This window comes from Pongo pygmaeus, chromosome 18 (assembly GCF_028885625.2).
Source record: "Pongo pygmaeus isolate AG05252 chromosome 18, NHGRI_mPonPyg2-v2.0_pri, whole genome shotgun sequence".
In the NCBI taxonomy this organism is placed as follows: domain Eukaryota; kingdom Metazoa; phylum Chordata; class Mammalia; order Primates; family Hominidae; genus Pongo; species Pongo pygmaeus.
In genome coordinates, this window is record NC_072391.2 from 61561738 (window position 1) to 61575601 (window position 13864).

Genomic DNA, 13864 nt, shown 5'->3' on the forward strand with positions numbered 1-13864 from the left:
AACCATGATATAAAACAGAGCAAGCTAATTAATAGTTTTCTCATATCAGACAAAGACAGGACCATTAGGGTCTTCCACTAGTACTCAGAATCACAGTACCCCTCCGAATGTTCCATCTATCATTTCACAGCATGAAAACAATCAAATTATAGTCATTGAAGGGAAGGTAAATCCAGCCAAGAGATTGATGTTTTTTAAATGAGCAGAATTTGCTGAGCTAGTCTAGAAGAAGCTCCACATTATTAGAGAGTTGCAGCTGCAAAGAAGAAAAGGGTAGAAACCACACATGTGTCCTAGGGCGAAGATGTCTTTAAACTAGGGGCAAACTGTTAAGCTCCAAGACTGAATGGCTTGCGTGGCTCAAAAAACTCACTCAGCCCCTACACACACACGACGGCTTTCAGGCAATGCAGCACACAGAATGATATGCTATTTTCCTGGATTTATTCATACAGCGGTCACTCACATAGCTTGAACCATTGCTACTGTAAAAGAAAAAAAGAAAAGAACATTCTTCAAGATGTATGTTTCATGATATTTCTGTTAGCATGAATGTTAATACTATATTTGCTTTTTTTTTTTATTATGGTAAGAACACTTAACATGAGATCTATCCTCTTAAATCTTTGAGTGCACAGTACAATATTATTAACTATAGGCAAAATAGTTAATAATATTTTAGGAGATCTCTAAAATAGAGATCTCTAAAACTGATTTGTCTTGTAAAACTGAAACTTTGTACCTTTTAATAGTAACTCCCCATTTCCTCCCCTTCCCAGTCCCTGGCAACTACCATTCCGCTCTCTGTTCCTATGAGTTTGACTATTTCATTTCATTTTATTTTGAGGCAGGGTCTCACTTTGTTTCCTAAGTCTGCATACAGTGGCAATAACATGGCTCACTGCAACCTCGACCGCCTGGGCTCAAGTAATCCTCCTGCCTCAGCCTCCTGTGTAACTGAGACCACAGATGTGCACCACCATACCTGGCTAATTTTTTGATTTTTTGTGAGAAAGAAGTCTTATTTTATTGCCCAGGCTGGTCTTGAACTACTAGCCTCAAGTGGTCCTTCTGCCTAGGCCTCCCAAAGTGCTGGGATTACAGGTGTGAATCATCGTTCCTGGCCTGACTATTTTAGATAGCTCTCATATAAGTGGAATTATGCAGCTTTTGTCATTCTGTGTCTGGCTTATTAAATTTAGCATAATGTCCACTAGGTTCATCTATATTTTTGCATATGGCAACATGTCCTCACCTTTTACAACTTTGTAATATTCTACTGTACACACACACACACACACACACACACACATCTTTATCTATTTACCTGTCAATGAACATTTAGACCATTTCCCTATTTTGGCTATTGTGAATAATACCACAATGTACACGAGAGTGCAGATGCATCTATAGGATCCTGTCTTCAGTTTTTGGGTTTATATACCCAGAAGTTGGATCGCTGGATCATATGGTGGTTCTACTTTTAATTTTTTGAAGAATTTCCATACTGCTTTCCATAGTGGTTGTGCCATTTTAATTTCTTAACAGCATACAAGAGTTTCAACTTCTCTATATTTTCACCAACATCTTTTCATAATGCTCATCCTAACAAGTGTGAGTTGAAGTCTCATTGCTGTTTTGATTTCCACATTTTAATCATTACTGATGTTGAACATCCTTCCATATAATGATTGGTCATTTATATGGTCATTTATATGTCTTTTTTAGAGAAATGTCTACTGAAGTCTTTCAGCCACTTTTTAAAAATCAGGAATGTTACTACTATAAACAAAAGAAAACTTTAAAAAGATAAGAGAGAGAACAAGGAGAATCTGGGAATAGCAGGTTGATTATGGCATATTCAATATCATCGTCACATTCCAGGAATCCTTTATGGATTCAAATGAATGAAAATCTGACATCTGGTCAGATGCTTCTATTTTCCAGTTACAGAGAGACCACAGAAAATATATAACTTGGTCAAATCATTGAGAAAATTGGTGACTGTCTCAATTAAAATCTATATTTCCTAAATCTCCTTCAATGATATTACTGACACAGCAGGAGCTGGTCCAGTTTTTTCCAAGTTATATTTAGAAACTTTCTATAAGTAGTGCTCAATAAATAACTCAGATATCAGTTTAGGTCAGTCTTTTGATTTTCAGCTAAAATAGAATCATCTTACCATCTTGCATTCAGAGGCAGATTCAAGTTCCTGCCCCCCAACTCTGACCATTTATGGATTTGATTGAACTTTTCCCTCATATTGTTGCCTCCAATTTATTCCTTCAACTGAATTTTTCATTTATTTTGGACCTGCTGTCCCATTTCCAACACTGCATTAGCACTCAGAAAAGCAAGTCTATTTATTACAGCAAATAATTCTGCTGTTGGGCTCTCCGTGTATACAGAATTTTTAGAAGAGTTTCTACTTAAATCACAAGACAAGAAATATAAGCCACAAAATATTAGACATCCTTGTTTCAAATTCCTGTTTTGAGACCACTTGCCCTGGACAATTTTCACTGGTCACCTAGCCTTATTGGCTTCAGACTTGAACATACCAATTTGCTTCCTCTTTTCTCAAGTTCCTCTTCTCCCGTCTTTCTCCTGTCTATACAAAGTACTGAATCCCACTATTTTCTCATGCACATAGTTTTTTTGTTTTGTTTTGTTTCTATAATTTTTATATCTTTTTCTAGCTTATGCCCTAGGTACTCCATTTTCAATGGTAAATTGCTTTAACTAGGTAGTTTCCTTAAACTGAGGAACTCTAATACCATATTTGTCAATCCAATATCACAGTGTTATCCTATTTATGATGTACCGGTCAAGTTTTGGCTACAATAATCCTCTTTTATTTGATATAATGTAGATTTCCAAGAAGGGTTTACTTCCATCATGTTGCTCTAACTTCTCTATTTACATAAATCATAAATCATATGTTCATCTATTTTTATTCACTCCAAACAGCATGAGCCTTATGAAAGATGGAAGCCAGAAAGTTGCACCCAAGAAAAGACAATTGATATGACCAGGGGAACTGAGAATAAAGGTAAGCTAGGTGCCACAGTGAAATGGAGGAAGAAAGCCATCAGATGCCATATGTCTTGATATGCCTCTTTGTAGACATGCCTCAGATGTCATGGCCCAGATAAAAGATGTGAATGAAGCATCACTGAAAACTCTCAATTAAAAAATATCTCTTTTATCTAATAAATTGAATAAAGAAGCTCTTTAAGTACTCTTTATCTTAATAAGCTTAACTGATACATGCCAATGCTACATGCAAAGATAACCATTGAGAGAGATGATGTCTAAAACTAGTGTTTCCTTTTTTCATGCCTATCACCTGGACATAGAGGCTGACTCAGGTCACTTTGCTTATGGGACAGAAGACAGAAGAAGAAATGCATAAAATCTATATCGATTGATGTACCCCACACCATCCTATTCAGTGATTTATTTGTATCTCCTAAGTACAAAGTGTTTACCCTCAACAGATTGGCATCAGCCTGTTATAGTTCAAAGGCCAGACCTGGAATATCATGATATGATAGTTAATCTTATTTTCCACCCCCAACTTCCTAAAGTTCTTCAAAACCAGAAAATAAAAACAAATCCAGAATACCAAAGATAAATAGGGCAAGATGAGAAGAGTGTACAAGTTGCAAAGTCAAGACTGTATGAAACATGAAATTGTGAGGAAGAAAAAATAGGAGCCTGACCAAGTATGCTATTGGCTTCTGCTACAATATGAAGTTTGTGATTTGAGGACATAGGCACTGTGTTGGATGTTGTGGAAGATGCACAAAGTATCTTTAGAAATTTTTCTTCTACTTAGAATGAATGCCTTTTTTTCTTAATTCAAGAAAATATTATTTTCCATGTTTGATGAGAAATAATTCTTGTGATCCAGATCCTCAATAGATTATATAAACTACTATTTTCTTCTATGTTCCTATTTAAAGCAGAATAATTTTAACAGTATTACAAATATTTATGTTTATGTAACATCTCAAGTAATATAAAAAGAAAGATGAAAGCAACAGATAGCACCAAATACTGGGACCCAGAAATTATTTGATTGATATTTTGATGATAACATTGTACACTAGTCATGAAACGTATCTCTCTCTATATATATATATAGACAGAGAGATTAATGGAAGGAAGAATGGATGGATGGATGGATGGATGGAAATATATATAATAAATAGATAATTAGAAGGAAAAACAAGAAAGAAAAAGATGCCTGGATGATTATAAACATGACTAGGTAATATCTGTAAACAAACTATTTCTATTAGTACTGATATGTTAAATAAATGTACTTTATTTCTTCTATTTGAATTTAAGATAAAAAGAAACTTAAGAAAAACTGAAATAATTGCTACATTTCAGAATGTTTTCAGCGGGGCACAGTGTCTTAACGCCTGTAATATCAGCAAGTTGGGAAGCCAATTCAGGAAATCACTTGAAGCCAGGAGTTCAAAACCAACCTGGGCCACATATCAATACCTTGTCTCTACAAAAAAATTAAAAAAATAGCTGGGTGTGGTGACACATCCCTGAAGTTCTCGCTACTCAGGAGGCTGAGGAGGGAATTGCTTGAGCCCAGGAGTTGGGGGTTACAATGAGCTATGATCATGCCACTGCACTCCAGCCTGGGAGACAGACAGAGAGAGAGACAGAAAGAGAGAGAGAGAGAGAGAGAGAGAGATTGTCTCAGAAAAAAAGTTTTTTTTTTCATATCAGGGAGTATAATTTATTAAAAGATCAATTTGAAATTAAGAAAATACATTATTAAAATCGTTAAGAGGTTAGAGTCATTATTTTACCCATACGTTTAAGGCAGTATGGATTGACTTCCTTTTATGCAAATAAGATAATTAGCACTCTGAAACTTTTTACCCACATCCCATTTTTTATTGCTAATTATATTAGTGTTACTTTGTTAAGGATTACAGAGAGTACATTCTGTTCTGAATCGATAATTTCCTATTGTTGAGACTTAGTTTTACAAATTGACTAAATGAATGCCAGTTTTTATTGTGAAACAATTTGTAAAAGGCACAAAAGAAGAGGGTAGTATAGGAAATCCAGGATTAATTTGAAACAAAACCAGTACATCATGCCAAGTTTGATATATGAATATATCCTACTTTGGAATTAGAGAGTAGTTACAAAATCATAGAGTCTGTAAATGGTAGGAACTAGGAGAGGTTTTGCCCTGTAGGAGAAACTGGACTATGAGTTGTCACAACTGGAGGTGCAGTGCCATTGGCATCTAGAGGGTAGATGTAGTGTTGCTGCTAAACGTCCTAAAATGCGATGGACAACACTCCACAATAAAAAACTTTCTGGCCCCAAATTCAGTGATGCCAAGCCAAAAACCCTGTTATAATCCGGTTCACTGCTCAAAGCACAGATTTCCATGAAACTTTCTGACTCTAGTGTTTTCCAGTCTACTTGATCACCTCTGTCTTTTCCTCTTGGTTTCTAAGGCTCCTTACCATCCCCATTAAGACATCTTGTTCCATGTCTTTTGAATGCCTGACAAGTTTGGTTCAAACCTCCAGAGTGGACATTTTTGTCATGGTACATAGATTTGTTTCTCCAAATTAATTTCTGGAAAGCTATATTTAAAGTTCCAGATAAGAATTATCCCTCTGGAAGACCTTTGATCAAGACTCCAGTTTCTGCTGCCTGCTTGTCTTACTATTAAATACCACAAACCTAGCTGCCTGCACTTCCCTGATGGCATATTAGTGTCTTTTGTATAATGCATAACCCTTGAAAATGTTCAAAACCTTTAAAAACATATTTGTGCATTATATTGACAAAAATATACCTGGATTAATATATTTATTTCACTTGACTATTCAACAAATACATTTATCAATAGTTTCTCATTGTTGCTAAAAATAGATGTTAGCAAAATTTATAAACATATTAAGAAAGAATGTGATAGCTTTGTTGTTAGTGTCCTCAAATTAGCACTTTTCAATGGTATTTTTAAGAAATCAGTAGTTGCTTATGCACATTTAGGAAGATTCATATGAAGGCACTATTTTAAAAATAAGAACAAGTTAGAAATCAATACAGAAAGACTGAAAAGTATGATATTTATGTAGATAATGATTCAGGATAATTGAACAAGATTGTTTTAAGACACAGAATATATGGTAAGTGTTTTCAGAGTCGGCTCCAAAGTTAGAATTCCTTAGCACAAATTCCACACTCTCACTTGCTTCAATTGTTTTATCTGTAAAATGGGTGTGCTAAAAAAGCAGCTGAATCAAAGTGTTTTGCTGAGAATTATTTTAGGTAATTAGGTCAACCACATAGTACAGATTTTGCTATGTAGTAATCAGCCAATAAATATTATCAGCTGTTGCTATCAGTAATCATTCTTATAATCTAATCTTATCACACACATACTTTTATTTTCAGATGAGCTTCAAGCCATCGTGCCCAGCCGGGAGAGATCTCTTTTCCCCCCAAATTACTCGCTTTATATTTACCAAGTATTTATATTTATTTATGCCAAGCTCCTTTTCTCCTCTTTATAGAACTCAAATAGAAGAAATCATTTTTATTCATTCTTCATCAATTCATTAATTTAGTGTGCATTTATTAATCCATTCTAGAATTTATTTGATGTATGCACCAACTACCACATGGCAGGAATTTATGCTAGGCTCTCCAGGTACAAAGGTGAAAAGGTATAAGATTCTAGTCCTCAAGGAGCAAATAAGCAACTAAGACAATAGCTCTCTTGAAGCAGTAGAGACATAGTAGAAGGTTCTAAAATATATATACTTTAAAATTTTCCATAAGTTATTGGGGTTACAGGTGGTATTTGGTTACATGAGTAAGGTCTTTAGCGGTGATTTGTGAGATTTTGGTGCACCCATCACCCGAACAGTATACACCGCACTATATTTGTGGTCTTTTATCCCTCATCCCCCTCCCACTTTTCCCCCCAAGTCGCCAAAGTCCATTGTATCATTCCTATGCCTTTGCGTCCTCATAGCTTAGCTTCCACATATCAGTGAGAACACACGATGTTTAGTTTTCCATTTCTGAGTTACTTCACTTAGAATAATAGTCTTCAATCTCATCCAGGTCACTGCAAATGCTGTTAATTCATTCTTTTATGGCTGCAATATATATATATATAACAGTTTATCCACTTGTTGATTGATGGGCATTTGGGTTGGTTCCACGATTTTGCAATTGTAAATTTTGCTGCTATAAGCAAGTGTGTGTAAATGTCTTTTTTGAATAATGACTTCTTTTCCCCTGGGTAGATACCCAGTAGTGGTACTGCTGGATCAAATGGTAGTTCTACATTTAGTTCTTTAAGGAATCTCCACACTGTTTTCCATAGTGACTGTACTAGAATATTTTTGTGGGGGAGTGAATGGAGGCTTTAAAATGGGAGGAGTAGTTCAACTGATGCTCAGTCTCTTACTGAGATTGCGCTAGTGAACCAAAAACAGAAGGGGCCATGCTAAACAGGTGAAGTAGCATATAGACCATCGAGATGACATGGGGAATTCTGAAGACCACCTGATATTCCAGAAAGTCCTGTTTCAAATCCCTCTCTCACAAAAGTCTGTGCAAATGTGCTTGACGTCTGTTATTTCAAATGTCTCCATGACACCTACATCCTGGTTTTCCAACAAAGAAAACACTTGTTCTTAGTCCACATAGAAAATGGAACCCTCTCAGTGAACTCTAAAGAACAGGAAAACCATGTTTCTATATATACCAAAACATAATAAAACGAAACAACTTTTAGAGATTGTGTCTCCATGCCTACTTCTATTGCTACTTGTAGAAATGGCAGGAAGGAAACTCCTGCTGCCTCCAGCCAATAGTTGACATCTCTGCTCCACCCATAACTGATAGTAATTGAATTACTATGGTATCCCATGCTTGGAATGTTAGTAAAGGTGTGACCAATAGTGATTTTCTAGTTTTAAAAAATAACATAAACTTTTCAGATCCGCAGAAATCATTAATCAGATCCTAACAAAGAAATTATCAGAGTCAATGTGCTCAAAATTAAAGCAACCATGTCCTCACTCTCTGTCTGTATTTCAAGGCTTGGATGTCAGCCCTGTCAATAACTATTCAGTATGGCAAAAAGAGGGTGACATTAACTAGGTTGCTGAAAGCAGGATGCTAATCCAAGCTAGATCTACCTTGCTATGATGCATAGAGTTCATCTATAAAAGGCATCCTTTTGTTAAAGTGTTAGAATTATTTTCTTATTTAAATGAATAATAATTGGTAATTTTAATTTTGTTTGCAGCAAAACTTTAAGAGATAAATATATATATTAGTCTTTAGATGAGGGGGCTCATTAGATACTTACATTGAAACGCAATTTATTTAGGATCTTTCTAGACCAGAAATATTTTGGACACATTCAGGGCACTGGGAATATTCCAGAATTTCTGGAGTATAAAGCATAAGAGAGGAAATTCAAGGGGATTGGAATGGAGGGAGAAATAACCATTCAAAAGACCACATTTTGAAGTCTCTAGCACAGCTATCTGAGGAGTTGAGGTTCTTTCCTTTAGTCAACAGGCAGCCTCAGAATAAACTTGAGCAAGATAATTATTTGATTGGTTGTATTATAGATTTTTTTTGGTTGGAGGGTTTTAGTGGATGAGACTAAAAAAAGAGATGGTTTATAAAACCTTTTTCCATAGTTTACATGCGGCAGCATGAACAAAGGCACAGGCAGGTGAGTCAGAAAGTGGACACAGGACATATAGAAAAGGTAGGACGCAGATAAATCTATGACTGGGTAGAGATGAGGTTTAAAAGAGAAAATAATATGAGGGGTATTCCTCTAGATGAAAAAGCTATACTGTTCTCTGCATCCAAATGCTCTCCCTACTATTGCAGAAAATATTCAGTGATTGCTCACAATGCCTGTTTCCCCTTTACATCCACACACAAACAGCACCTGCATGATTATTTATGTCTCCACATTTGGAGAACTAATTTGTTTGTGGATGGTTCCAGTTCCACAGAGCAGTTAGCTATCACTCAGTTCATTCAACCCTGATAATTAAATTAAATATCTACCAACATGAAAGAGACAGCAGAAACTTACCAACAATACCAAAAAGTTTACCTGGTCCTCAAGAAAGCTGCATTGCATTATAATGGAGACTGATAACATATTCCGTAGTGGAGAGATGGTCAATTTAATATTCCACTCATTGTAATGTGTCTGTGGTATAGTCTAGTGGAGTATGGTCTCACAAGTGAAGTAACACATTGGTGGCTCAATATAATAGGAATGACATTACTATGGAGTTCAATATTACACGGGCATGACCTTACTGAAGGAGATTTAATTACTTAAAATATCAGAAGGATGAGGATGACACTATAACAATATCACTGCAAAGGTCTTTAAAAAGAAGTGCTTGAGTGTCATGGATTCTGATTTCCACAAATTCATTTGTTTTATTATTTTTATTTCTGCATTCGTTTTCTTAGTTAAGGACATCATCATCATTTTTGCATTCTACAAGTCTTAGAATCACTCCTCTTAAATATTTTTTCCTTTCTGTTTCATTGAAAATAATGCATATACATTTAAAATAATAATAATAAGCAATCAAAAATAATCTGCTTCCCATCCCTAGGTCATGAGATATGTCTCTTTCTCTCTCTACAAGTGAACACTATCCCAGTCCATTGACTATCCTTCCTGTGATAAGACAATCCTAAGAGCGTGTTTATTTGTGTGTGTGTGTGTGTGCGTGCGTTTGTCTGTCAAACTCTGTGTCTTTTTAATACATTAGCATATCTTACCTTTATATTAATACACTTTCTTATTTAATGCATCTTGGAAAGTATTTCATGTGAGCCAGTATGGATTGATTATGCAACACATCTATATGGTTTTTATTGTAGAGATGCACCATGACTTATTTAATGAATATTCTATTGATGGCTACTCAGGTTGTTTACAGTCTGTTTCAGACTGAATCATGTATTCTCAAAATTTATATTTTGAATCTGTAACCCCCAGAAAATTCAGTGCCTCAGAATGTCACTATATTTGGGAGATAGGATCCTTAAAGTGTTGATTAAGCTAAAATGAGGCCATTCGTGTGGGCTATAACCCAGTCTATCTAGACTACTTGTAGAAGGAGGAAATTTGGACAAAAAGAGCCATTAGGATGCCTGTGCACAGAGTAAGGACCACGGGAAGGCAAAGAGAAAAGGCACTATCTGCAAGCCAAAGACAGGCTTAGAAGAAACCAGACCCATGAACACCTTGGTCTTGGCCTTCCAGGCTCTAGAAACGTGAAAAAAAATTAATTTCTGTTGCCACTCCATTGGTGATTTTTTTTGTTATGAAAGCCTTTTTGCTATGTGTATCATCATACTGATATACAGTCTCTTGTCTTTACAACAAAACAGAAACTGGCCAGGAATGGTGGCTCATGCCTGTAATCTCAGCACTTTGGGAGGCCAAGGCGGGTGGATCACTTTGGTCAGGAGTTCGAGATCAGCCTGGCCCACATAGTGAAAGCCCATCTCTACTAAAAATACAAAAATTAGCCTGGTGTGGTGGGGCAGGCCTGTATTCCTAGCTACTTGGGAGGCTGAGGCTGGAGAATCAATTGAGCCTGAGAGATGGAGATTGCAGTGAGCCGAGATTGTGACTGGAAAATGCTCCAGTCTGGGGGATAAGAGAGAGGCTCCGTCTCAAAACAAACAAACAAACAAACAGATATTTGTAATCTAGATGAGGTTATTACAATTATTTCTATAGATTATAGTCTGTCAAAATGAATGTCGATGCTTATCACACTTTCACTGAATAGGATTACTTTTATACAAAAGATATCTTCTTCTTTGGTTGAAATATTACATTTTTAAATTTTGATTTAGTCTAAATATCTTTTCATCTGTTTACAACAACACAAGTGGACATGGTCTCCTTATCTTCCTATTGAATCTTTATTTATTTTTCTCCAAGGTTGTCTTTCAAAAACAAATCTTAAATTCCGATTTAGCCATATCAGTCTTTGTTTAGTGGTTTGTTTGCTTAGGAATTTGTTTCATTTGTTTCTTATTTAGAAATGTCTTCTCTGTTTATAATTTTGGAGCATTATTTACAATTATATTACTACTATTCTGATTTGTATTTAAAATAAATCCATGATCAATCTGATTATATTTGATAGAATTGAAATACATACAAATATATGTATTATTCATATATATGCATACATTATATATGCATATTTATATATAATATATATTATTCATGTTGTTATCTAAGGATATGAGTTTTTCCCTCATATTTTTTCCAATCATCCTCACTATTCCTGCTTGCTTATAATTTAGAATCAACTAGAGTCTATTTCTAAGTATCAAGTTCTACTTACAACTTACTCTACAATTGTGTATAATTTTTAGATTAACTTAAGGATAACTGTCTTCTTTAACATATTAAGTTTTACCCCAAAATAATGACTAACTTTTTATAGACACAAGTGTTCTTTTTCTCATCATATAGATCTCACACATTTTAAAAGATTACTCATAGGTATATTACATTTTCATGGAAGATTAAATAGAATGTCTTTATTCTCACTCTATTATTCTTTTTAAGAAACTTGGATTTTTTATGGTGATTTTGCAGTTAGTCATCTAATTCTGTTGAATTATCAGTGCTCCTTTTTTCAGTTGGTTCTCTTGGATTTATTAGATATGGCACTAAAAGTTAACTTTCTTCATCCTTGTCTCATCCTCTCTCTTTTTTCCTATTTATTTTCAATTCACTCTAGGTTCTGTACCATCTACTTTGTCTCACCTTATATTCTGTAGCTTCAATTTCTGTAACCTCCAATATTCTGAGACCCTTATGTTTTTGTTCTGCCTAGAAAAGTTGCTTGCTAGTATTTAATAATCCCAAATCTCATCATCCTGAATCTCATTTAATCCCGAATAAAAGCACCAGCAGATCTCTATTTCTGCCCTGCACTCTACACAGGTGCAGAAGATATTGGGGGCCTATCACTTCTATCAAATCCACAGGAAGATAAAAATGGTAAGAGGACAGTGTTTTCCTTAGGGGAGGGTTGTTTAAACAGGGTTTAAAGAAATTCTTTTCGATCATTCCCTTGGAGCTAAAATGTATTCCTGGGAAATTCAAAGCGCTCCATTAGTGGGATAGTCTATTTCAATTGTAACCCACATTCTTAGCCAATGGTCTTTCTTGATCAAGCACAACTGAAAACTCCAAAAGGAGACATTAGGCAGTAAACAACCTTGATTTTGTGTCCTTTCTCAACCTTTAAACGACTGTCATTCCTCAGCTCTAAGAGGTTGTATGATCCAATTAGGCAAATTGAAAAAGACTGCTTTTATGCAAAAGCGTGAGAAAGTTAATTGAAATCAATCCAGGTTCAGTGAAAATGCTACAGACATCACTGATAATTTAGAGCAATTAAAAGATGTTGTCCTGAAGCAAAGCAGAAACATTAAGTTTAAAAGCCTGTTAAAGGAAAATTACTGAAAATATTTAAATGATATTATTCACCTAAGAAGGACTAGGGACATCTAAACCAATTAGAAATTATAAGGTATTTCATTAGTCAGAAGCTGTGTTCTTAAATCTATTGAGATGAGAATTTTTCACCTTGTATTCTTTGTTATTGCAAAGTAATCTGTTAAAAACAAAGCATTAACCCCAGTTTTGAGAACATTCTTCATGAAAATAGCTGTTGCAGCTCCATGATTAGAGAAAAGTTTCTCCATCTATGAAACAAGGGTGTTTTAATTAGAACAGTGGTTTGCAAGCTTTATTATTCAAAGATCTAAATGTTCTAGGAGATGGCTGGGCATGGTGGCTCATGCCTATAATCCCAGCACTTTGGGAATCTTGCATAATACTACCATACCAGCAGTGCTGTTGAATCCTAGCACTTTGGGAGGTCAAGGCAGGAGGATTGCTTGAGGCCAGGAGTTCAAGATCAGCCTGGAAAACTAAGGGAGACCCCATCTCTACAAAAATAAAATAAAAATTAGCCAGGCATGGAGGTGCATGCCTGTTGTCCTAGCTACTCATGAGGCTGAGAGAGGAAGATTGCTTGAGCCTAGAAAGACGAGGCTGAGGTAAGCTATGACTGTGCCATTGAACTCCAAAATAAATAAATAAATAAATGCTTTAGGAGATAACTGGACAATATATTAGGCAGGATGAAGACGGTGCAAAGAGCAAAGGAATGACCTATTAGAACTCTGGAATTCTCATCTCATGACTAAAACATGAACATCTCTGTTCCATTGTGTTGAATGTTCACGGAAAACAGAGATACCAAATTTGTGGTTCATCTTGGCACTATTCGTCTTGTCCATAGCATACATCATCATCCAATCAAATTTTCTTTCCCCTAGAGGCTAGATACAGCCTTTGAATCCTTCTTAACACAGTGATACAAGAAACTAGTCCCAAATGATCAGAGGTGGCATGACAGATAAAAACACTGGCAAGTCCCTGACCTAAGATTTTGCTTAGAAAATGATTCCTTTACAAAATAAATACATAGAAAAAAAACATTTTGTATTAAAAAAACAAAACTGCTGTACTAATCACTTAAAATCCTTCTACAGCCTTGATTCTTGTTTATGTTCTTTAAGCCCCAGGAATACTAGCCTCTTTATCTGTTTCTAGACCTACCATCGCTTCTCCCTACTCTCACTAAGTCATTGTCTAACGTGTTACTTGCTCATATAATTCTGCTGAAATGGGCCTCCTTTTTGGCCACAGAATATGAAAGCCATCATTGCAGAATTGTAACTGAGACAG